Raw genomic sequence first — 23,500 nt, forward strand, 5'->3', positions numbered from 1 at the left:
GATACTCACTGCATATACATCCCCATCTTTTCCCAAAAGCTCTGCACACGGAAAACTGACACTTTTGTGTGAGACCGTAGTGTGAGATGATCGTGTCGGGAAAGAAGTCCCGGCGGCCTGCTAAATGTGCTCGGACATGTGTTTGCTGTGAGGCATGTTAACTTTTGCAATAGGCTTGCAGATACAGTACGTTTTATGACACACTCACACTTGACAAACACTTTTGCGTTAACCCGCTCTGACAAGGTCAGATTTGTGGCTTTAAGGATGTGTCATTGTGTGTGAGGGGGGTGGTGGTGAATGTGCTCCGGATAAGAATTAAGGCTGAAAGATGAACAAGCACACAGATTTGGCCACATTACAAAACACTGTACTGAGGCAAGGTCAATTTGATTTCAGGTTGGCAGGAAAGTGGCTGTCACTGTTGGTCTAAGTGTTTTAGGGAACTTCCAACATGACAACTAAGTTTCACCATAACAGGACAGACTAGAAAGGACTCCCTGCGCAGGGTTCCTACATCCTACTGTATCTAAAGTCACATTTAAACACTTTACATGCACTCTTAAATCAATTTCCAAGCATTTTGCCCTGCTACCCTAACAGAGATTGTCTTATACAACTGTCTGGTCAAGAACTTTTGCTTTTGGAAGACAAAACCAAAGGAAAACACACACACACACACACACAACAATGTTCTAGCACTTTTCAAACCTTGAAGACACCCCAGCAAAATTCAGCTATTAGTTTTCAAGGATCCTGCAAGTATGTAGGATGACACATTTCTATATTAGTTATGCTATCCTATTGGATGGTTTTATACTATTTCTATACTCATGCAACTTTTTTTGTATATGTTTTAAACACTGAGGTCAATCTCCACACCCCCGTTCCTTATCAAAATCATCATCATGCGTCCTTAATGTTTCCTGATGCTCATGTCCCTATCACAAAACACTCAGGCTTCTCAGGCCTTTATAGCACAATATGGCATCCACGTGGCCATCCCATCACGTGTCTAGTCAAATGCTGCTTTGTCTCCTGGGAGGCCAAACATGCTGATAATTTGTTCGCCAGTCCAGGCCTCCTAATGAGTTCCTCGACTCATCTCGACTCACAAACTTAGAACACACACACACACACACACACACACTCAGGCATCAATGTGTCTTTGTTTCTCTGAAGATCTGCTGCAGATTTCCCCTCATCAATCAATCAAAACAAATTTAATTCATACAGTACGGTCGACATATATACATACACACACATCACTACATGGATCAACAATACCATTGTGTCCATAATGCAGTGATACACCCCTCCGGGTGCTGGAAGCCCAAGCAGGAAGACATGTAGGCACACACTAAATATACAGTATATCCGGACATCTCGGACGAAAAAACAAACGCAGCACATACAAAGGAAGTGACCATAAATCAGCCTTTGACACAGACTGGTCATGACCTAAAAAATAATTACACTTCATTATCATAATGGAATGCACATGATAATTATTATTCATCACATTAAAATGACGTATTAAACGCTACACACACACACACACACACGACAGTGCACATGAGAGCCTAATCGAAGTGCCATATAATCTCACACAATCCAGTTAATCTGAGACAAGACCTTTGCATCATGTCACTAGGTCAGAGTGTGAGAAGTGATGAGGGAACGTGTGTCTGTGTGTGTGTGCGCGCCTGTGCTCCACAGCGTCATCTTCTCTCCAGCCAATGAAATCACGGTGAGACGTGCTGACATCATGGCTGATTCATGAAATGGGGGGTCTGGAGTAATACAGATTGTAAAATGGCTGCCCTGTGCTTTCCACATGCATATCCCGGCTTCCATTTGTGAGCCTATGGCACCCCTAGCGGCGGCTATGGAGCACTGCGCCACATTGCACTATCATGGTGGGAGAGGAGAGGATGAAAGAGCACATGTGGGATGAGACACACACACAAATACACACTGAAGAGCATATTACCTAAGTTATAGAGTTGGATAGCACAGAACTTTAAATACACATGTAGATTCTGATTAGAAAGACTACTTTTACAAAAACGCACATCCTTTCTTGGAACAACTCCCCCCCTCGTCGTCTTTAGTCTGCACAACAGCTGCTTGGCACTGACTGAGGAGGAGGAAAAGGGGGGAGGCATGTGCATGGTCACGCATGTGTGTGCCATAGAAGACACACTAAATTCTTCATTTCGGACTCCCACTTTTATTAGAACTTTAAAAAAGCAGACATGTGGAGGGGGTCCACAGGAGGATCACGAGGGGCATGCAAAGGTGCCTGTCAATATGGTGTGTGTGTGTGTGTGCGCACAAAGAGGAGTCTGTTAGTCAGTCAGCAGACCAGTGTGAGTGTGTCCTTCACCCCTCCCCTTCTATTCTTTTTCTATCCTTAAAAGGAGAAAACATGTGGTAGAGAAGGTACCAAGGGGGGTAGGGGTGGGGGTCAGATGGGAACAAATAAAAAGTTGGATAAACACTGTAAGTTTCTATTGCTCCTTTTTTCGATCCCTTTCTATGAGTTCTCGCCATCCTTTCATCACTGCTGTCTACAGTTTATTTTTAACCCGCTAAAAGCATTCGATGATGTGCTCTGTTGTATGGCAGTATTTTCCATGAGCCGTCTGGAGGCACAATGGGATTAAAAAAAAAACAAAAAAGGCATAACTTTAACACTTATATAACTTTTTTCCTGACAGCATTCCAGCACTGGAGATTGTCGTAACTGGGACGGAGGAAAGGGTTTTAAGTTTCAACATAAAATGGGCTTGTGTGTGTGTGTGTGTGTGTGTGTGTGTGTGTGGTGAGAGATTCTTTGGAAAATCTGCTCAGCAAAAACAAGACACAAACAAATGTTTTGCCAACTTTTTCGAAAAACAAAGAGGGAAACTTGTGCTTCTGTGTGATAAGTTAACTTTAGGGCTACAAAGTAATAAGAATAGCGTCACTTTCTTTATCTTTTGACAGGCCAACAGCTGTAGTCTGGGGTCCTTTAAACTTTAAATGTCCAACATGCTGTCACTCTCTATACAAGTGTGTGCATGTGTGCTACAATTTGACAGAAGAATAAAAGGGGGTTTCCAAGGTAACTGCGGGTCTGAAAGAGCCCCTTCATCCTGTTTTTCTCTGTGAAAGGAAACAGGGAGAAAAGGCTGTCTGTGTCTGTGTGTGTGTGTGCGTGCGAGCGTGCGTGTGTGAAAAGGACCAGATGGCAGGGTGGGGCAGTGAGGAGGGGGAGCGGGGGACAGGATGTGGGAGGGCCAGGGTGCAGGGGGAGGGTTTATGGGAGGGGCTTAGACCGTGCTCACTTGCGCACCCCTGGTGCATGTACAATGTAACTGCAGTTTATATTTGACATTATAAACATTTTATTTTTTATCCCTAATTTGCTTAAAAAAAAATTGAAAAATACACTTAATACTTACCTTGCAATAAAGGTTCATTAGTTAAATCTTGTATTATTCATGTCTCTCTCCTCTTTGTATATAGTGCCAATTTACTTTGTATTTACTTCAAGTTTATTCATATCCTTGTCCGTTTGTAAATATGCGAATTTTTTATGTCTTATATTCTTTCTATTCTATTCTATTTTAATCATTTTGCATTGCAGTACTGCATATTTTTCCTATATTTAGTGCTTTTCTTTGTCTTCTGCAATTGAGCGACTGTGACCAAGCAATTTCCCTTGTGCATCAATAAAGTCTGTCTAAGTCTGCATTCAGTTTAACTTCACTTCCTTTACCCTCTGACGTACCTTGTTGACGCTAATGAAAAAATGTGATTTTTTGGGGGTTGTTTTTATTCACAGACCTAAACTTTTTTTTTTTTTTAAAGCAAAATATTTTTTTCTTGACTCTAAAAACCATATTTATGTTTTCAGCTTTTGGACATTAATTTTTACTTAATATTTTGAACAAGTAATGTTCCACAAATGAATATTAATCATACATAAATATACCTGAATACTGTATTTCTACATTTATTAAGCTACTGTATATCGTTTTGCAACCCATTTTCATTCAAAATGGCAGTCTGAATTTTAACAAATGAGTAATGAACATGTTCACTTTTCATTGTAAAAATGTTTCTGGTTAAATTTTTACACCGTGCCTCTTATTACAGTACTAAACGTACATGTTTTTTTTAGTACAAAATAAGTGATACAGGAGGTAAAAAGTATAGAGCAACCAATGAATGGCTGTTTATGTGTGGAGTCACAGTGCCCTCCAGTGGACAAGTTGGTGTACTGCCAATAGATGCTGGGAGTTTGCCTGCCTCTTCCACACCTGGATACAGTGTTTAGTACCTTCACTCGCAAATTCTGCTACCATCTAAAAAAAGAAAAGGCTCCTAATGTGTATGTGAGGTAAAAAAGAAAGGAGGAAGAGGAGAATATGGCGTCCATGTTTGGGATGGGGGACTAAAGGACACAGAATTAGATAGTGTGAGTGTTCTGTTCTCCCAGGGCCATTCTGACCTCTCCCTGTTCTTCTGGCCATGAAGGTCTTTAGCAATGACGCACACAACAAAATTACTGATGACACACACAAGTGCGCACGCGTGCGCGCACACACGCACGCACGCGTGAAAGTACGATACGCAGGCTGTATTGCTGATAAGGTTAACTACAGTAGACGTATAGCAATACGGCACCACCTTGAACTTGAATCCGCACTTGCTGAAACCACACAAAAAGCCCATAAATCCCCATACCAAATAACCAGACACAAACACACACACACACACACACACACACAGTGAGGTGAGTTGCAAGGGTGTCCTTATTAAATCAGTCCTATATCAGCCAGTCTCATTGGGAAAGCAGAAAAAGATTTACTACCGCAATTACAGCAGCTAATTACAAGGAGGGAAGATAGAGAGCACGAAGGAAAAGGACGGAGAGCTGGAGTGCACGGAGGAGACGGAAATCAAATCAAGGAAGAAGAGGAAAATAGAGAAGGGTGGGGGCAGCAGATACAGAGAACTTCTTTTAAAAGGACAAAGATGATGAGGAAGTGACCTTGAGTGATTTACAGCTCAGCAGCAGGCCGTGAGCAGAGTAAACACAAAAAGTTTAACCTCGTCTGCCTGCAAATATGTGACTGACTAACACGGTGACTCATGGGGAGTGAGGGTTGGGGTGGGGGCAGAGGAGGTGGGGGCATGTTTTATAGCGACGTTGTGGCACCCTGAAAGTTGCTGTGGTACACAGTGTTTATTTTTCCAAAGAGTCATTGTCCTTGATGCTCTTGCCATCATAGGGGAGTGCTCCCTCTAGCGGGAGGAGAGTGAATTACTATTGCATGGAACGCTCATCGGATGCTGTGTTAGCCTGATATTTGACCTTTGTGCTGGGATGCGGTTATGAAAACGTAGATGGTTGGATGTTGAAAACTAAAGTTATATTCTGGAACACTGACAGGACATGATGAGATGTCAGATGAACTACCCATCTTTCATCCACTCTCATTTACATGAGCACAGCAGAGGAGTGATAACCTTCAAACTCTGTGTCTGTGTAGGCTCTCAGTCGTACAGGAGTTGTCCATCGAGGAAAAGGCTTCTTGAGACGTCATCTGTACTTCTGTGTAGAAGTACAGAGAAGTCTACAGAGTCTACAGTCTACAGAGAAGTCTACACAGAAGTACAGATGACGTCTCAAGAAGCCTTTTCCTCGAACTTCAAACTCTGTGAAAATCTCAATTAAAAAGTGAGATGACCTGCAAGACAAACACCCTGTGAGGATCATTTTTGCCCTGAACAAAAAGGATTAGGTGTTCTGCTCCTGTCAGCTCTCAAACATTCATTATATCACCACAAGGGAAAGAAAGCAGACAAGAGAGGAGCTGGGGGGCGAGAAGGAAAAAGAAAATGGAAGTGCTGCAGAGAAAAAATGGCCCACATTTCCCAATGCAAGGAGTTTGGATTTATGCAAAGGAAACTTGATGAAAGGCAGACAGAGAAAAGTGGACATCACAGTGTCATGCCATAGAGAGGACAGTTAAAAGCCCGTTGTCGAACAGGCGGACACACTCATCCTCTGCTAATCCCTCAGTTTCTGTCCTCTCGTCTCCAACCATCCATCCCGTTAGTCGTCTTTATCTCTGCTTCAGTGATGAGGACAAAGAAAAGCACTCACTCATTTGCTACCTCCTTCTTCCCCTCCCTCCCTCCTTCCTTCCTTCTTCTGCCTCTTGGTCTCTCCAGGCAAAGGCTTCCAGGCCTGATTAGCAATTGTGACTTGACCGCATGGTGGAAGGATTGGCACTCACGCACAAACACACACGGGAGCATGCACAGACACACCCACACACACACGCTCGCCCGGATGTGTGTGGCAAAGATGACGACAAGTGCCAGTTTTGCTTGGTCTAATTAACCCCTGAGCGAGCCCCGGAGACATGGGACGGACTGCAGAGGAGGAGGTAGTTTTGCCTTTCTTAATGTCAGCCATTGCTTGCGGGAAAAACACAAACAGACACTTGGGGAAAGTGCATGTGTCCACGGGTGGACAGATCAGGATGATTTCTGGTGCTCACCATGATGTTTTGCTTCAAGGCAACATGTTAACATGGCCATGTTAAGTAAAATGAAATAGAGGAAGATGAAGGCAAGAAATGTGAGGACAGGGTGCTTGAGGATGGATGAAGACGGAGCATTATTGTGGTTGAGATTGAGGAGCAAAAAGAATCCGAGAGAAGGTGAAAGATGAGGTCAATAAAGAGGGAAAAGTGGAAGGGAAATAGAGTGATTTACATAGACACTCATTTCAAGACAGTACACAAATGCAAAGCACACTCCGTGAACTACATGAACTACATTGCATGACTGTGTTTTATTTAGTTCTTTAAATAAAAAACTACAAGTGTTCCGATTCTAGAATCAATATCGCACACAACACAACAAAGCCTTATTTGCATGAGTGAACCTCGCTTTTTGCAAATGCTTGAGGGGAAACTTGTGCAGGTGTTTGAACTACATCAATAACACTGGATCATAGCCAAACTAAGTAGCTGGAGGGGGGGGGATGACAACCGTGATCTGAGAACCTCCACCTCTGCCTGGGAACCTGGGGAAAAAGTCTCTCTCATCAAAGACTTTCTGGGGTGCTGCAGGGTTTCCAGGTTGTGAAATCAGTTTTACCCCATCCCCAAGAGGGGGGGGGGAAGAAACCCCCAAACCCCCAAAATAAATTAAACAAGAGAATCAGATATTTAAAGAGAGAGACAAACATGCAAATCCTCTCCGAGAACATCTGTCTGCCGGCCTCTCTCAGGAATCGGTTGCGGTCGGTGCTAGACAAGAAGATGCACACCCGTGCGCACAGAGACACAAACAAAAGCACACAATGTACACAAATACACACCTAATCCCGCCATGTGCTTAGCGAGCCATCGGGGGACGTGTTGCCAATCAGACAGCTATGTGAGGCTGGGCAAATGAAAACAATCAAGGAACACACAATATGGCTCTGAGAGTGGTGTGTGTGTGCTGGTGCATGATTGAGTTCACAGATTCATAATGCCAACTAGACAAGCAGACTCATCCCAATGCATTCCTACAGGGACCGCATGATGAGAGACTTTTTAGGTCTTCTGTAACTAAAAATGATTGATGTCAGGAGTGGCACAGCCAGAGAAAAATCAAAGTTTTAGTATGAGCTGGTTTATATCCTCTCATTCAATCGCATCTTCAAGATTTAAGACGCAACGTGTACAGAATTCATACAGTAGCAGCAGCGAGCATGTGCTATGATGCATAGACACTACAGAAAAGTCCAGGGACACATTTCTTGATTTTAGTCTATTCAATAATCTAATTGGCCATAGCACAAAGTTTCACACTATCTCACAAAAGTGAGTACACACCTCTCATTTCAGCAACCAGTTTTATTACAGTCTATGTTCTAAATCTACAATACTACGCAAATTAAACTTGACATATACTTCAGAGCAGTCTAGGATTCCAGTAGGAGCCTGTGCAGCTCCGGTAAATTCCATTTCCAAGAGTATGAAAGTACACAAAATAGGAACACGTTGGACATGTTCACCATGACATTAACTTACTTGTATCGCTAGCTACTTAGACAACAATGGCTGTGTGTTGACTTATTTTCAGTAAATCTATACTGCATACAAGATGTACACTGACTGCTCTAAAGTATATCCAAGTTTAATTTCTGTAGTATTGAACCTAAAGAAGTAATACTGTAATAAACTGTTGTTCAAATGTGACCTGTTAAGACATGTTTTTGGTTCAGCAGGATTGTAATGGTACCCATAGCGTGAAAATACAACAAAATGATGAAAAACTACAACTAAATTTCCCTTTGGGGTTATAAGTAATTGTCCCCTAAGGAAATTCACAGTGCTAGACTGGATGAATAAATTCTTTATCCCACCTGTTGTGTGTGCTTGGCACTTGTGAGCAAGCATGTGTGTGTATGTCAAGCTGGCTATCGCTCTGCTAGCTGTCTTGTCTCTTCTCATGGCTCACTGAGTGTGTCAGCCTGCATTGGCCCTCGTTCAGCAGCTAGTGAGAGATGGCAGTACCATTAAAATTTAACCCACTATCTCTCCACTCACTGTCAAAAAGAAAGGTAGCGAGACAGGGGCGGGGGGATGGCAGGGACGGAGCAGGCAGCCGTACAAGGATATACTAGCATGTATGCGACCGCACACACACGACCGCACAAACCAACTGATTCCCTCTGAGTCAGTCAGATGTGATAGTGAGAGATGGGGAGCGACGGAGCGAAAGATCCTATACAGATGAAAAGTAAAGAACAAGATGGAACAGATTACCGCTCGGAAAGCCGCACACACCTGATGCATGGACGGCTATGGAAATGAGTTACATCAATTTACTAGCGGAAATGGGTAATGTGAATGGGCCGCACGTCACATCAGCCAACTCTCCCCAACACCTCCGTTCCAAAGCCACAATTTCAATAACTAGAACCCATCAGATTCTGCTTCTCACTTCTCCACAAGCAATCTCTCTTCTGCTTTCCTTTCTAAAGCCATCCTCCTTTCTCTTGAATATTTTTTGACACGTTACTTTTTCATTTCTCTGTGTCCTCGCGCTCTGCCTGTCTGCATCACTCTCCTGCTGTTCCTGTCATTTTCATGCCCGATGGAGTGTGGGAAAGCAGGCGGCGCTTGAGGCGGGGGGCTACAGGTTCTTAATTAAGAAGCAAGAGGAAATAAGGCCAGTTAACAAGGACACACACACATTTGCATTGTTTTGCATTTGTAAGGAACCCTAGCTAGCCGAACTTTCCTTCGCTCATGTTCATCAACCCAACCTGAACCTTGCTACGTACTTCAAATATTAACTGCAACCCAATTATAACATGGAGCCAATTCCCCTTAATTTCATCTCTTGACCAAACCAAAATAATCAGCATGTGCAGATGCTCTTTTAAGGTCCTCAAGGCTTCAAACTTCAATTCTACACCTAATCAGAAGCTGAGGCTGGGTTGAAATCAGCGGGACTTATACCCAATCAGCAATCAGGCACAAGAAACACAGAGCTAAAATTACACACTGAAAATAAGACCTGCTCTGACAGAGTAGAAGGCATTATATTACTGAATTTACCCCCATCACGACAGGATCAGCACACACACAGAAAGAGGCGGGAAGTAAGTAGCTATTTCTAGAGTGCGTGCATGTGTACATTCTCCATGAAGGTGACTTTGGGCTGGCTTGAGTGGTAATTGGGAACACATACGAATGCTTTTTTCTTCCTTACCACCTCCCACCCCATGTTCATGTTCACGTCAAACTCTCTTGCCACCCACCCCATGCTTTTTCCTCCCATCTCACCCCTCCTCACCCCCTTGCCAAAGTCCTGAACGTGATTACATTCCTGACATGAGTGAAAGGTGAAACGAAGGAAAGAGGAATGAGAGGGAAAAAGTGTTGCAAATGATTGACTTGAAGAGCATAGAGGTTTTTGTGCGAGATAGGAGAACAAAACCTCACATACTTACATATACATACATGCACTTATATACTATAAAGGGGAAAAACCTACTTACATATACATACATGCACTTATATACTATATGCATATGATTGACTCCACAGGGAAGCGGGGCAACATGGAGTAAAAATAAAACTACATGTCACTCGGACTGTCACCTTGATCTTGTCTGTGGAGGAGCTCAGACGAGTGACATTTTGCCTCTTTTTTTTTTTTTTTTTACCCTTCTCTTCTCTCTCTCTTGTTCCCCTCCCACACTCTGTTGCTGTGGTGATAAAATTAGCATTCCTTTCCTTCCTTGTCTCCCTCGACGGCTGGACAAGAGGTGACGACCACAGGGACGGAAGAGAGGAGTGAGAGAGCATGAAAGAGGAAGACAAAAGGAGACATTATGAGGAAGAGACAAGGTGAAAAAGATGGAGAGTGGAGACAGACAAACAAATGAGCAGGGTGTGACTGGCAGGTGAAGATTGGGAGAGAAAAGACAAAGAAAGATGCAATGAGGAGGAGAAGAACAGGGAAATACAGGATGACATGATGGAGACTTATAGAGAAAGCAAATGGGGTTCAAGTAGAAAGTGTAGTCCCTTAAGGTATTATTATCACCTTGACAACGCCTCTCCTGTCTCCTTTGCAGTCCAGTTGCTTGATGAACTCTGCTGCTTGAGTGAAAGGACAAAGTCTACAAAATATACGTGCGACAGCCAAAAGTTGCAGCAAACTTGAATTATAAAGTGATTATCGTAATCAGGAATGTGCTGATTGCTCGACTCATGAGGGCATATGCCTATTTACAAATTTAGGTAGTCAATGTTTGGGAAGGACTGCAGTCTTTCGCTGCATGTCCAACATGATAGAGTGAAAAAAAAGGTCTCCTCCCATTATGTGTGGAAGTGGTAAGTTTTTGGCTTCTTACTTCGTCTTTCTTCCCCACTCTGTTTGAAACCCTTTCTTCACTTTAGAATAAATAAACTGGAGGTTAACTAGTTCGCTCACTAGGATACTATGCAGCTGTCTCTTGCGCCTCTTGTGTTTTTGGCTTCTTAAGTTTAGAATAAATAAATTCGAGGCTAACTGGTTAGCTCACTAGCTAACCGCCGTCTCGAGTGCCTGCAGCATAAGATTTGCGCCATGTGATGTAAACAATAAATAATAGGAGTGAAAAGGTGACTATAGGCGTGTTATTTCATGTCTACAGGTCTCTATAATGTTGAAAAAACGCATTTAGAAAGTCATAAACAGATTTTCTATGCTCTTCTATGAAAATATTCCATTATCAACATTGAATGCTATATTGCGGCCGGGTCTGGAACAAATTAACCACTATAAACGAGGGACGGCTCTATTTATAGTATTCTGGCCACTGGGCATCAGTACCGACACAAAACATTGATGAGACATGACATGACATTACCGGTACGTTACATTACCACACTGCATGTAGTCAGCCATGGCCTGTCCGGCATGGTAACGGTGAAAAGAAGTTCTCCTCCCATTTCGTGTGGAAGAGGTAAGTTTTTGTTTTCTTACATTGTCTTTATTCACCACTCTGTTTGAAACCCTTTCTTCAGTTTTGAACATATAAACTGGAGGCTAACTAGTTAGCTCGCTAGCATGCTATGCAGCCATGATGGTCTCTTGTGTTCCTGCAGTGATCTCGTAGCCTGCGCATGAGCACTGTGGTGTAAACAAAGCCTAACAGGAGTGTAGAGGTGACTATAAGGGTGTTATGTCATGTCTACATGGCTCTAATCATGGTAAAAAAAATGCACTTTGAAAGTCACAAACAGGTTTTCTATGCTCTAACGACAAAAATATTCCATTTATTAATCCTGAATCCTACTTCGCGGAAATTCACTTACTTCACTACTTACACTACTTACTTCCACTTCAGGTCTGGAACCAATTAACTGCAAAAAACGAGGAATTACTAGACTCAATTAGATTACGCTGAAGAGAATGCGGCAAAGACAGAGCACAAAAACTAAAACAAGGAAAACATGGAAGAGGACTTATTGGAAGGACTTCTTCATGGGGGAGAGCCATGGGGGAGAGGCCAAGAGATAGGAAGAAAGACACGACCTACATAGACAGAAAGCAAGAGAATCTTAATCAGAACTCTGAAGAAGGAAATAATAAGGCAAACTGACAGCAAATGTCAGCTCAGGGAGGGGAAGCAGAAGAAGAGAGAGGCGCATGGCAGAGGGGGGAAGGGAGGGAGGTGAGAGGAGGAGGGGAGAAAGGAAACAGAAGGAGAGAGAGCGGACACCACACACCAGGACCATGGAAGACAATATTTCTGATGCACAGAATCAACACACCACCTGGAAAAAAATATTCCCTCGATCCCACCGGAGGGAAATAGTAACCTCGTGTCAGGGGGATGAATCCTCATATGAGGATGTATACCTGTGAGCAGAAATAGTGTGTATGTGTACCAAAACATTCATGTCTGAGAAATGTTGCCCTTGAGCCAACCTTGACTGGCATTTCACTCAAAGCGCAGCTGTGCTTCCTAAAACTAAGTGACACCTCTTATTGTCACTGAAATTTAACTTCATTGTGAGTCCATGGGGGTGTCAGAGGTCTCCGCTTATAAGGTGCCTGGAACGTGACGTGCACTTTTAGAGTTTTAACAGAAAAAAACAACAACAGAGGAGGAAGTCTTTCTTTCCCATCACAACTAATTACGCCAACGGCATTCTAAACAGCATGCTGTTTTGTTTAATCCCAAATTAAAGTCACTTTGATTATTGTTATCATTGTAAAAGGGGAAATATAAATTAAATTGCCCAGTTTAATATGTTTTTACAGTTCACAATTTACAACTAAAAAGGATGAAATGAAACCTCAAATGTCCAGATGTCATGAAAAGTTCTATTGGGTGACTGACCTGTGACCTTTGTCTTTTAAACATTTTAAACATTCCCCAGTGTGAAAAGGCCAAGCCAAACCTACTAATTAATTAGGTGTTATATGCATTAAGTTAGGCGAGGATGGGGGGCATGAATCTTAACTAGGAAATCAAACTTTAATGAATAAAGTATTTTTCAAGTCAAGCTAAGGTTAATGAGGTGGTCATTGTTATTCAAAGGCACAAGTTACAGAACTAATCGGACCTAACTGATTAGACACAAGGCGTACACCCACGCTAGTCCATTCGTACCATGCTAAACTTGGGTACAATTACTCCTCCCTCTCCTGGCTCCCGCTGGGCTGTGCGCACATTGCGCATTGAAGCCCCGACCTGGGTGCTTGTCCCATCACTTCAACACTGTTTTTTTAACAGAGTGGATTATTTAGTCTTAATTCAAGCCATTCTAATTATACTTTGGAAACAGGCAGCTGGCGTTAATGACTTGCAAGAGGAGATATCGCATGAATTAAATGACATGTCTTTATGACGCATTTACAGTAAATGTAGTCATAAGTGAGCGAGCATTTTATTTTTAATTGGAATTGTGTCTGTTGTCAATAACCTACGAGCCGCAATCATGTTACAGTCATTTTATGACTCGCCTACGTTATGTGTGAGCATGTGCGTGGAATCGTGCCAGTCCCAGCCTATTCATTCCAATGGTTCCAAAAGAGGGGAAGTGGCCCACACCTGGGCGCCAGTCAGTGCGCTCCCAGTAGTCATACATGCCGTGCTTTAGGTGTTAAGTGCAGGGGGTGCCGTATAGTGGGGGAAATTAGGACAATTCAAAGAGCCTTTGACTGGCAGGGGCTCCAAAAAATAGAGATGTGGTGACAACAGCTGCAGGGAGGGGGGCCCAAAGTAGTATTTTTTCAGAATTCCTGTTGGTGCCGTTAGTTAAGTGGGTCCAGGCACAGTGTGAGTATGCCTTTAGACTAAATTTAATTAGCATAATTCTCTCCCTTTATTACAGGGGTGTCCAAAATGTTTCCACCGAGGGCCACAAACTGCAAATGAAAGGATGCGAGGACTTTGAGATATGCTTATAAGTTATATATATTTCAAGAAAAAAATACATCTCAGCTTTGCGATATTTGTGAAAAAGTTGCAAATTGCTAGAATTTGCATTTTGCGCATTTGGATCTTAATGAGGTTTTAAGTAGAGCTACAATATGCAAAAGCAAGAAGGGGGAGTGAGACAAAAATATTTGGAACTTGTAATTTAAACAAAAACAAAACAAAAGTGAAATAGGTTATCACCTGATCAAAAGTTTAAGACCATCGCTCAAAAAAATAACAAAAAACTCTCCAAACCAAAACAAAAAATCTCAGTAGGACTCAGTCATGAGTAGCTCCACCGTTTTTGTTAATCACTTCAAAAATTGGTTTGGGCACGCTTGGTGCAAGCGTTTCCAGGAGGCTAGTGGGAACATTGCTGCAAGTGGTGAAGATGACTTCACGAAGGGCATCAACTGTCTGGAATTGATTTATCATAAACTTCCCTTGCCAACCATCCCCAAATGTTCTCTATGGGATTTAAATGAGGGTAACATGCAGGATGGTCCAAAAGACTGATGTTTTTCTCCCTGAGGTAGTCCTTCGTCAAGCGAGCATTGTGACCTGCAGCGTTGTCCTGTTGAAAAACCCAGCTGTTACCACACAGACGAGGGCCCTCAGTCATGAGGGATGCCCGCTGCAACATCTGCACGTTTGACGACCCCACACCACCTGAAGCTCCAGTGTTCCACTGAATGAAAAAGCACCCCAGATCATGATGGACCCCCCTCCACTGTGCCAGGTAGAAAACTTCTCAGGTGGGATCTCCTTGTCATGCCAGTAACGTTGGAAGCCATCTGGGCCGTCAGGGTTACATTTTTCCTCATCATAGAATAAAACTTTTTTCCACCTTTCAAAGTCCCATGTTGATGCTCCCTGGCAAAGTCTAAACGGGCAGTTTTGTGGCGAGGTCTTTGAATTCCTTTTTTGTTTTTTAAACCCTTTTCCCGCAGATGCCGTCTGATGGTTATTGCGCTGCAGTCAGCCCCAGTAAGTACCTTAATTTCGGTTCAAGACCGCCCTGTGTCTTGATGGACAGCCAATCAGATCCTTCGGCTCAGCACAGGTGTTATTTTTTTGGGTGTACCACTTGACTTTTTGTTCCATAATGCTCAGGAGCTTTCAAAAAATGTAGAATGACTGTCTTACTGCGCCCAACCTCAGCAGCAATGGCACGCTGCAAGAGGCCTTGCTTATGCAGCTCCACAATCCGACCACATTCAAATAGAGAAAGCTTCTTAGCTTTAGCCATCAGAGTATGACAGTGTGAATGACTTTTGCATATTGTAGCTCTACTTAAAACCTCATTAAGATCCAATTGTGCAAAATGCAAATTCTAGCAATTTTTCAACTGGTCTTAAGATTTTGATCAGGTCTGTATTACGACTAAGTTTTCTTTAATACTTCAACTCTACTACTAAAATGACATTAGTTTCGAGTTTGAGTTTATTCTTGTAATAATCTCGTTAGAATAAAATTTTTGCTGTTTCTGTTTTTTTTTAGTGTTCTTGATAAATTATATTTTTTGGATTTTGTACCACGGACCCATTTAAAAAAAACAACAAAAAAACAGCCACGGTCCACAAATGGCCCCCAAGCCATACAGTGGACTCCCCTGCTTTATTACCAAAGGCTATAGCTTGTTGTGTCAGCCACAGCTTAGATGCTCCTTCCTGTCCAGCATATATTATTTTTGTGACTAGCAAACTGCAATTGCTGGAAGCACATCAGCAACAGGCAGTGATGAATTTAAAGTGACACTGTTTTTTGGATCCTTGAATCATTGAAATTCTAGCAGTCATTGTGTTTTCTTCATGTTTTTATATTGAGGTGCCCTGCTGAGTTTCTCAAAGTGTTATGATTACAGCCAGTGTCAGCCAGTGTTTTTCCATCCCCGGCTGACATTTGCAAAGGTAACAATAAATCTTGCACTGTTTTTGTACTGCACATGTAGCCGAGACTGCAGTCTCTATATTCTTGCTTTTGACTATATAGTATAGTCACCTTTAGAATACTGGGAGCTCTTTGAAATCCATGGAAAGGCTGTGTATCACATCTGAATGCAAATAGAACTGGCGACCATCATGCTTCAATGGAAATTCTGAAAGGTCAGAAGCCTCACCTAACATTTGAATTATGTGACTTCTTAAAGAGTTGTATCAACAATACAGAAACGCGTAACTCTTTTGGGTGTGAGATGAAAAAAGGAATTTTTAGCATTTAGAGTTAATGTACATGGGTGATTCTCCTGAAAGGTGTACCAGCTACGGTGCTGTCTCTTCGAGGGTCAAAATGCACAGACAACAGTGATTTGAAGCTGTAGCAATGTTAAATTATATTGCGAAAACACTGAACAAACAGGGAAAACAGTTTAGAATACATTACTTTGTGTCTGTTGTGTATAAAACGCAATCAATTTCAGCCCGTTTTGTGACATGCAAAAGTGTGTAAGAAATAATACAAAACGTTGGAACTTACGTTTCAGCTACTGTGATTTCCTAAGTACAGTGGTGTGAAAAAGTGTTTGCCCCCTTCCTGATTTCGTATTTTTGTTTGACATACTTAAATGTTTCAGATCAAACTAATTTAAATATTCGTCAATGACAACACAACTTCACACAAAATGCAGTTTGTACAGCCCTTCATCCATCCAACCATTTTCCTCCGCTTATCCGGGTCCAGGTCGCGGGGGCAGCAGGGAGGCGTCCAGGAGGCATCCGGACTAGATGCCCGAGCCACCTCAACTGGCTCCTCTCGATGTGAAGGAGCAGTGGCTCTACTCTGAGCTCCTCCTGGATGACTGCGCTCCTCTCACTATCTCTTAGCCTCTCTCAGCCGCTTGTATCCGTGATCTGGTTGTTTTGGTCACGACTCAAAGCATGACCATAGGTGAGGGAGGGGACATAGAGCCACAGGTAAATTGAGAGCTTTGCCTTCCGGCTCAGCTCTCTCTTCACCACGACGGTCCGGTGCACCGACCGCATTACTGCAGACGCTGCGTCGATCCGCCTTTCGCCCTCACGCTCCAACCTTCTCTCAGTCGTGAACAAGACCCCAAGATGCAAGAACATATTCCCAACCTGGAGGGAGCAATCCACCCTTTTCCAATGGAGAACCATGGCCTCGGATTTGGAGGTGCCGAGTCTCATCCCAGAAGCTTCTCACTCACACTTCAAACTGCAAACCGCCTCAGTAACCACTGAAGGTCACAGGCCGATGAGGCCATCAGGACCACATCGTCTGCAAATAGCAGAGATGAGATCCTAAGGCCACCAAACTGGACTCCCTCGACGCCTTGGCTGCACCTAGAAATTCTGTCTATGAAAATCATGAACAGAATATGGGACAAAGGGCAGCCTTGGCGGAGGCCAACATTCACCGGAAACAGGCTTCACTTTCTGCTGGCCATGCGAACCAGGCTCCTGTTCCGGTTGTACCATTTTTTAAATGAAACTTTTTATTATTAAGGGAGAAAAAAAAATCCAAACTTACATGGCCCTGTGTGAAAAAGTGATTGCCGCCCGTTTAAAAACATAACTTAACGGAGATTAATTGAGATCTATCAGTCTGGAAAAGGTTAAAAAGCCATTTCTAAAGCTTTGGGACTCCGGCCAACCACAGTGAGAGCAATTATCCACAAATGGCAAAAACATGGAACAGTGGTGAACCTTCCCAAAAGTGGCTGACCAACCAAAATGACCCCAAGAGCGCAGCGACAACTCATCTAAGAGGTCACAAAAGGCCCCACAACAACATCCAAAGAACTGCAGGCCTCACTTAAGGTCAGTGTTCACGACTCCACCAATAAGAAAGACACTGGGCAAAAGCCTGTGTGGCAGAGTTCCAAGATGAAAACCACTGCTGAACAAAAAAAGAACATTAAGCGCTCGTCTCAATGTTGCCAGAAAACATCTTGATTATCCCCAAGACCTTTAGGAAAATACTCTGTGGTCTGACGAGAAAAAATTTCAACTTTTGGACGGTGTGTGTCCCATTACATCTGGTGTAAAAGTAATACCACATTTCAGAAAAAGAACATCATGCCAACAGTAAAATATGGTTGTGGTAGTATGATGGTCTGGGGCTGTTTTGCTGCTTCAGGACATGGAAGACTTGTGATAAATGGAACCATGGATTCTACTCTAATTCTACTACTACCAAAAAACCCTGAAGGAGAATGTCCAGCCATATGTTGGTGACCTTGAGTGGAAACCAACTTAGGTTCTGCAGCAGGGCAATGATCCAAAACACACCAAACTACGGTTTGTTATGACTATTTGCTCGAGGTTAGAGACCTCCTCTCTCCAAAAACAAGTTTCTCCGATGGCATTTCCACGTCAACAGCTTCTGATTAAACCAGAGTATGTCCTTGCACCTGAAAAAGTCCTGATAACGTCTAATGGACGACACACACAGGAGGCAACATCGTCTCTACTCCATTCATTTTCAATGGTACCTGCGCGAGACGGCGAATATCGCGTGTCACCGTCCAGCCAAGCGACACGCAAAATATGTGCGTGTGAAAGTTTGTGCTTGTGCGTGTCATGCGACACAATCCCAGAAAGTCGAAAAATGTTCAACTTTTCATTGCTGTCACCCAGATGAGGACCAATCAGCGGGAGTTTCATTGATCAACCAATGAGCGGACAGTATGCTCATCAGTACTCCATCCTTGTCGTGTCAGATTTCTCGGAACTATTTAGAGTCAAGAGTGCTCAGTCAACACTGGCCGCTTTTCCTCATCTGAACTAATTTGATACCCACAAATTCCGTCCACATCTGACAGCCAATCAAAACCGTTGGGAGACTCGTACAATTATCTTGTCATAGCCGCTCGTCGTGTCCCGTGTGCATGGTTTGCTACGCGTTGGTGATGAGTTTCGCCAATCGCAGCCGTTTGTCACCTCCCTTGTGTGGCGTGCCCATAACTTGCACTTGCGGCAGATTGGTATGGGTTTGTTCCAACACTCATTGCTTGTTTCAAATTGAGTAGTTCTTTCTCTGCCGGTGCTAACAGGAATTTTCCACCAGTTTCATATTGATTTGGTCCATCTAAGGCCTAAACCGATTACTCGATTAATCGAAACAACAAGCTTCAGTTTCACTGGCTAAGAAAATAGTTAGTTGGAGCCCTAGTATCATGCAAATAAATGATGGAATTCGTTGTTTGTTTTCATTATTCTGAACATGTACGCCATATGTCCCCATATAATTTCCAGGGGATTATAGCTAGGTAATGTAGCTCATAAAAAGGGTTGGAGGTTGGCCACTCAATTTATCAATCTTCCCAAATGTTTGCTGGGATGCGTCGCCCACTGTGCGCTCTCACACAAGCATCTGAGCTGCCCAAGCAAGCACCTTAGAAAAACAAAACCATCCATTTATTTATTTTTTTGTCATTCATAATTTGATCATTTAGAAAACAGATCAGTGGTAACAATGAACATTTTTCAACACACTTAGATTTATAAAATCTAATTCCATACTTGCGTAGGAACCCTATGAAGGGTTATCTCCACAAGTGTGGTTTGCTTTTTCTGTTTTTGTTTTGTTCTGTTATGGAAAAAGGACAAGGAAGCCACAACAAAGAGGCTGAAGAGGCACATGCGAAGCTCCGCAACCGCAGGTTGCCTATCCCTTGTGTAACCCATTCTCTTTGTTGATAACTGATCATAAACATCGAGTCCGTATATAAAAACAGTTTAACAAGTTTTAAAGCTGCAAATACTGTAAATTGTGAAAATGCTGTGATGAATCGCTCACGTTCAACATGGCAAGCTATTTTTCCTCATTCAGCAGCTAAGGTTACAATGACACATTTTAGTCCTGATGTCGTGGTGGTCTGTTCTTGGATGACAGTGACAAGGGCTTTGTTAATAGTTTAACGAACATCTACCTTAACAATGACATAGCTGGCATTTAAAACCTGTATCAATAATCTTTATGATAAAGTTTTGTAATTGTCTTCCAATGGTTTGATAGTAAGTTTAAGACCACAACACTGATTACAATTTCATGTTGCAGGACACAGAAGACTTGGACAAACTGGAGTAATTTGTTGTGGCAATCACTGATCACAAAGCCTGGACATTCCACAAGTGACAACTCAAAGGAAACTGGAGTCGTCATTGAAGGCACGGAAGTTATCACAGGACTTGGAGACATTGCCATAGCTTGCTGTCTTCCTCTTAACCTTACACATCTTGGAGGTATTTCAAAACATTTTTATTAACTGGATGCATCAAAGCTGACAAAGAATGTCCAGTCCTCCAAGAGTAAACATCTGTCTTGAAATAAGGCTGGGTCCACAGCGCACGCTGTTGTGCCACACAACGTCAGCTCCTGCATAGCCTGAGAATGGTTTGTACTGATCTGGACTCTAAACCACAAACATTATTGAAATAGCAAACCAGTGCACTTTTTTGTTTCATGTTATGGTACTAGCACTGCTAGAGGATGTTTCCTAAACCTCAGGCACAATGTCATGTCACACAGTTTTATTTTTTTAACTTGACACTTCTGTGTGACTCAACATTCAGCCTCCACAGAGCTTAGGAACACATTTGAATGTGCCACATTTGTTACTGCTAATGACCAAAATCAAATTGTTGTGATCAGTTTGAGGTCCAAAATGCTTCAATGTTCTTTAAGATTAAAACTGATAAGATTCTTTGTGTTACTAAGGTAAGAAAGCAGGCAAAATAATATGAGCTCTTGCTAAGTTGAAATGCTGTACCTTTAATGAAATCTGATTAAAAATGTTACTTTCAGCATCAAATGTCATTGTATGTTACTTTAGAAATATTTATTATGTATTTTCTGGTTGACCAAATTCTAATCTCACACTAATATGTAGGTCATATACAGGTACATTTTACACTAAAATGTTGGTCAATATTTATATTTTAATTAATTTTATTAGGGGGAAAAATGCACAGAATACAATGATTATTAATACACAATTCTATATAATTTATTTATTGAATTACATTATTTAGATCAGTACCTTTTACTCATTGAGACATTTCATTTATGTGCTTTATTTGAATCTACCTAATTTAAACAGGTCATTCTTAAGGGTCTGATTTTCAACAATCGACAATTGATTATTGATTCATTATCAAATTAATCTACAACTATTTTGGTATTCAATTAATCTTTTTTTTTTAATTCAAACATGTAAATACCATTTCAGTCTCTCAAATGTGAATATTTAATTTCCTGAGCCATCCATGAAAGCATCCCTATTATCGTTGTGTAACAAGACATTCACACACACATCAGCTTTGACTTTGGAAACAGCGATCAACATTTTCGCCTTTTTTCTGATATGTTGCGGTTCGTATTGATTTGGTCCGCTTAGGGCATAATTAATTCCTCGACTGAGCTAAAAAACAACCTTCAGATTAACCAACTAACAAAATAATCGTAAGTTGCAGCCCTTGATTCACATTTACTCAACCTTTAACATAGTTAGATTTCATTAATGATATTGCGTGCAATCAACAAATTTACTGAGTATTGATCTTTTTTTCATCTCTATGTGATGACCGGTGGACACTATGGTGTTAACTTCTTTTTAAGTTGTGTTCCAGTTGAGAATGTTAAAAATTGTGATGCATAAAGGTGACATACTGTACACATCCAACTATGTCCATGCTGCACTGTAGTGATATTTACAATACACGCTACAATGAATGATTCATATTGCATTATCCAATATGAACTAAAATCTGAAATCTATAGAAATCTATAAGACCCACACCTCCCGTGTATGCATTTCATTTGAAGTCATGCAGTGTAAATAGAAGGAGCACCTGGAAATCCTATATCTCATAACAATGAAGTGCATGTGCAGATGTAATCATCAGTAAGTGCAAACACAGAGGGAAATCTTGACAAACATCTTCAGGGATGATAACGGCATTCATCCTGAGCATCATCTTTTTTTAAGAAGGTCAAAGAAAGACAGAGGTTATCCTTCTACTTAAAAAGCGGCAGCTGCATTTTCTCATAAACAGGTTTTACCACCACACCTCCACCATGTTCCTCGCTAAGGACATCTTCACCAATCACTTGTTCTCTCCCTTCGCTCGTCTCTCTGCCTCCCTCTCCATCTCTACACATACACACACACAGTGAGAAATGGCGAGAGCAAAGGATAGTGGCAGAGAGCTATAAAAGTGTAATTTGCTCCATTTTACTCGGGAAACCAAATTCACTTTGTGTATTGCGTTGCAAGCAGTTAACATTCAGAAGGCCAGCCTTACACACCACAGCGCAAACACATGTGTAATCAGAGAAAGGACACACTACATGTCGTTGTGTAAAAAGCACAAGTAAACTAGCTTTTATTTTAAAAAGCCAAAACTAAGAATTATTTCTTTCTCTTCCACTGAATAGCATTTACTTTCTAAGACTTTCTGCTTTAAATCTCCTCAACTCATTTACTTCCTCCATATCTTTGTCACTTCCCATCCCTCACATCTGCAATGATGTGCTCCCTCTCTCTCTCGTACTCATCAGGCCACCCTCACAGCAATCCTTTCTTTCTACTAGTTTGCCCCTCTCCATTTCCACCGCTGCTCTCACAGGGAGCTAATAGCCTCCTCCTTTGTTCTTGGTGAACAGCAGGGAACAATGGCAGAGTGGGGCTTGTCGTTGTGGCAACAGGCACGAGGCAAGAGAGAGTGGGGAGGGAGAGAGGGTAGGCGGTGGTGGTGGGGTACAAAGAAGAAAGGCAAAAAAACAGAAAGAGCAGCCACAGAAGGGATGCTGGTTGTTAGACGGGCAGCGGGGAAGGGAGTCTCGGCTAATTACACTTGTTTCTATGCACACCGCAATTACGCCCTGATGCGTGCGCGCACACATATACACCACCTGCCAGAAGCTAACTTACTGTACTACGTCAGATGGAGTGGAGGTGGCAGAGGCAGAAAGGAAAAAGATGAAACGGGGGAATAACAACAGAAGCTATTATAAATCCATTTCTGTTCTATCAAAACCACTAAACCTGTAGCTCACAATCAGCATTAAAAAAACTGGGGGGGGGGAAGCACTGTTGACATTTAGCAAAGAAGTGGATTACCAATCTAAATGTACCCTGTAATGGTTACCTATTGATGGGCTGCATGTGACGTCACATCTGGTTGCAGTTGTCACTGGCTCAAACAAGTGTACTCGTAGCGAGACGTCAAATGAAGTCATTGCAAAAATGCTGCTTACATGGGCTGATCTCACGAGGAAATCGTTCAAAGAGTGATTTCAGGAAAGGTTATTACTAAGATAGTCCATCATAAAGGGATAAAGGTCCATAAACAACCCAAAAAAACCACTGGGAAATGTGGCTGCTGAACCTGTCACTCTCATCAAGTGGAGCAGAGTATGAACATGGCTCCAGTTTGCAGTAGGGATATTGATATCTGTCTGATATCAGCCAAAAAAAAAAACAGCATTAGGATTATATCAGCCTGCATCTAAAATGTCCGATACTGGAACTCTGATACAAGCAGT

The 23,500-nt window shown here is 42.2% G+C and overlaps 1 protein-coding gene across 2 annotated transcripts in view; it reads right to left on the reverse strand.

Annotated features, from left to right (window-relative positions):
- LOC129189430 (protein diaphanous homolog 1-like) overlaps positions 1–23,500 on the reverse strand; it is a 103,473-nt gene that overhangs the window by 19,624 nt on the left and 60,349 nt on the right. The window lies entirely within an intron of this gene.

This window comes from Dunckerocampus dactyliophorus, chromosome 11, assembly GCF_027744805.1.
Source record: "Dunckerocampus dactyliophorus isolate RoL2022-P2 chromosome 11, RoL_Ddac_1.1, whole genome shotgun sequence".
Classification (NCBI taxonomy): Eukaryota; Metazoa; Chordata; class Actinopteri; order Syngnathiformes; family Syngnathidae; genus Dunckerocampus; species Dunckerocampus dactyliophorus.